The sequence below is a fragment of the Larimichthys crocea genome, chromosome VI (genome assembly GCF_000972845.2).
Source record: "Larimichthys crocea isolate SSNF chromosome VI, L_crocea_2.0, whole genome shotgun sequence".
Taxonomy (NCBI): Eukaryota; Metazoa; Chordata; class Actinopteri; family Sciaenidae; genus Larimichthys; species Larimichthys crocea.
In genome coordinates, this window is record NC_040016.1 from 18,541,754 (window position 1) to 18,545,348 (window position 3,595).

The 3,595-nt window shown below is 42.8% G+C and overlaps 1 protein-coding gene across 1 annotated transcript in view; it reads left to right on the forward strand.

Annotated features, from left to right (window-relative positions):
• Positions 1-330: 330 nt before the first annotated feature.
• Positions 331-3,595, forward strand: part of sys1 (SYS1 golgi trafficking protein) — an 11,252-nt gene continuing 7,987 nt past the window's right edge. The window contains exon 1 of the mRNA XM_027279651.1: positions 331-432. The gene's annotated coding sequence lies outside the window, so the exon portion shown is untranslated. The remainder of the gene's footprint in view (positions 433-3,595) is intronic.

The following is a 3,595-nucleotide window of genomic DNA, read 5'->3' on the forward strand; positions in this document are numbered from 1 at the left end:
TAAAAAAAAATTGAAACGTGGATTTTTGAGAATTTACATTTGTGTAGAAAGTATTTGGCGATAGAACCAATTATTTATGTTATATTCTAGTTTCTAATCTCCACATTATGTAAGTCCGGGGGTGGCACATCTATATTTATTATTATAGGTTAACCATTTTTTGAAGTCTTTCCAAAACAAATCAGATAGATTGCAAGAGACATAAACACTGTGTTAGAAGAGTTTAAAATTATCATCCATCTGAGCTTTTACTTTGAAAAATCAAGCGCTCGGTGTTGAGTTTTCCTTCCGGGTCATGCGCTCTGAGTTCGTGTTGTTGACCAGGTAGAAGCCGCTGTGAGGCCTGAGCTCGGTTAACGGAGGAGTTTGAACACAGCACACAAACAAGCGGACTCAAACAGCACAGGTGAAACCCTCTGGACCTGTCCTCAGGTGTGTCTCAGCTGTCTTTGTTGTTGTTTGTTTGTTTTGTGTCTCCGTAAAGAAACTACACGCTAGCAGGCTGAAAGTTGTCGGTCATGTTCCTGTTGTTGTTTGGTTGTTGTAACGTTTCCCGTTAGATGAAGAAGGAGTGTAATGTCTGTGTTTAATGTGACACTCGTGTCCACTGAAGTGGACACACCTTTGTCTGTTTAACCTCGTGTCAAACGATGCTAACACGCTGTAATGGAGATCACGTCTGCGTTAGCTTCAGCTAGACCGCTCAGTTAGCTCACTCCAGGGTTTAAATGTAAAAGTAAACACACTGAGCTGTAATGTCCTCTATACCTCATTATACTCTGTGAATGTTATTCTGCGATGTTTTACACACAGGTGTGCTTTAATGTTCTACAGTTAGCATCGTGAAAACAAAGAAACTGAAGTACAGACATGCAAACAGTGTAAAACAGTCTTATACTTATATTATTAGTTTTTGTCCCACCAGAAAAATATTTCCATGTGCATTTACACACGATAAAATGTCCTTCAGAGTTTGTATGTTGGTCACAAGTTAGGATTGATGTGGAGAAACTAATCAAGGTCAATGTTCAGGGTTGTGTTCAGAGCTTCTGATAATGGTCATGGTCAGCGTGTGTTCAGAGCCTCTGATAATGGTCAGTGGTGTGTTCAGGAGCCTCTGAAGGTCAGTGGTGTGTCAGGAGCTTCTGATAATGGCAAATGGTGTGCTCGGAGCTCCGAGTGTGTTGGTTCAGGATAATGGTATGGTGTGTTCAGGAGCCTCCGATAAGGTCAATGGTGTGTTAAGGAGCCTCTGAATGGTCCAATGGTGTGTTTCAGGAGCCTCTGATAATGGTCATGATGTGTTCAGGAGCTCTTCGGTAATGGTCAATGATGTGTTCTCAGGAGCCTCTGGAATATGGTCAATGGTGTGTTCAGGAGCCTCTGATATGGTCAGTGGTGTTCAGGAGCTTCGTATTCAATGGTGTCGTATATTAGTGTTGCCTCTCTGTAATAGATGTGTCAATGGTATCAGTGTTGCAATAGCTCTATAATGTCTCAAGGATGCTCTTGCAGGAATGGCAAATGGTCCAATGGTGCTCTTGGGGTGTGGCGAGGTGTTAGGGGCCTCTGAGTAGATGGGGGTCAATGGGTCAGTGGTCAAAGGGCGTGTTCAGGACACCTCTGATAATGGTCAACGGTGTGTTCAGATAGTGGTCAGTGGTGGTGTTCAGAGAGCTGATGATGATAATAATAAAAAATAATAATAATAATAATAATACTTTTATTTCACAGGCACCTTTCTGTCACCCAAGGACACCTTACAATAAATAAAAGTAGACAGCCAAATAACAAAAACAAACAAAGAACCATAAAGTATCAAATTACAAGACAACAACTTTTTAAAAAAAAAAACAGGTTAAACTAGGAGAATGCAATTGAATCAGTCAGATGGAAAGCGCGATTTTAACAGGTGTGTTTTAAGTTGTTTTGACGTGAACTTGTGAGTTATGTTCCTTATGACGGGGTAAGAGACGGTCTCTGTTCTGTTTTGTCTCTCGTCCAAGGAGGTCCTTGGGCTGAAAAAGGTTTAAGATCTCTGATTTAAAAGATAATAAGGGACCACAATTTAATTCATCTGCCTGACCTATTGACAATGGGTAAGTAGTTGACTGTGTAAGGCAAAAGCACCGTTTACCTCTTGCTTAAACAACCACATGTTCCTCACATACAGAACAAAATGCTTTAAGTGTTACACAGTAATTACAAGCTTATAGAGGGCATTACGCATTACTGCTCTTATGTTTGTTGTAAATTTTTAACATTATTTCTCCTACAGTTGTTGTAAAGCAAAAAGCTGTTGGGCGACATTCAACGCTCGAGCTTTTAAGCTTAATTAAACTACTAAACAAAAAAACGTCACATCTCATTGTTCAGATCTTAGATCACACGCAGGTCGCACGGATGGGGGCCAGCTGGTAACAGTCAGGAACCAGCTGTTAACATCCTTTGGGCCTGTACGTGTAACCATCAGTGTGCAATGGCCAGTAACTTCCTAGCTACATCTGGGACCCGATCCTCATCGTGAGGCAGATCGGTTGATGCAATGCATCTACTCAAAGCTTCCTGGGCCTTGTGGTTGGGGAGTGGACAGTCTGGTACAAAACCAGCCGCTCACTGGACCAGATCTTTAGCTATGAAGTAAGTTTCTAAAACTCTTTGGGTCTATGTTAGTGGCATAAAAATGACAATTTTCACTCCTGAAATTGATTATTGAATGTTTCGCTTCCGATTTTTGCCGGTTTTCTCGTTGCACATTGCAGGGCCGGCTGTCGATGATGGCGTTCATCTTGATATCTGCTTCTAACCTGGGTAAATTAACTTAATCTTATGTTTTTCTTATAATCCAAAGAGATGAGGAGCAATGATGAGAAGGCTGACCTTCTCATAAAAAATAGGCTGTTATTCTCAAACATCTCATGGATTATTTTTACATTTAAATACGTAAAAAAGTTTATCATGTGCATTGATTTGTTCCGCCAGCGGCGCCCGTCGGCCTTCGTGGTTTCGTCATCCGTCGAGGGAGGAACAAGTGCATGGACTTCACAGTCCACACCGTGCACTTGCTTCACATGATCGGCTGCGGGATCGACAACCTTCGCATTCCCCTGGGCCCGCCCTGCTGGTTGGCTCGTCAATGCTAGCCTGGCGTTGATGGTGGTTTTTGTATTGATCGGTAATTGGAGAGCAATTTGTGCTATGCGGACTGACCTCAGGGCTTTTTTTCTCAGTCATATTGGACCCTAAATCTACCTGTGATATTTCGTCGACAACCTCGCCTGAAGGTTTTTGTGGCGGTTTTTTTGTTTAAAACAAATAAACAAAAAACCACCCCTTGAGAAACTGGAACGGCTACTACTACTGGCTCTGAGGAGGTTTGGTTACATTTACGCTCTGCTTGCGCGACAGAGATATGGATTAGGGAACCGCTGGGCTACCACAATCTCGGCGGTACGTCCCGGCGTTGGATCGGCTTGGATGGGTGTGTGGTGTGTGGTTGTCCTTGTTTGGATTGTCCTGGTTGGTGTCCTGGGTCCGTTCCCTTGTGTGGAATGTCCGTGGTGGGTGGTCAGCTTCAGGATATCCTCTCATCTCC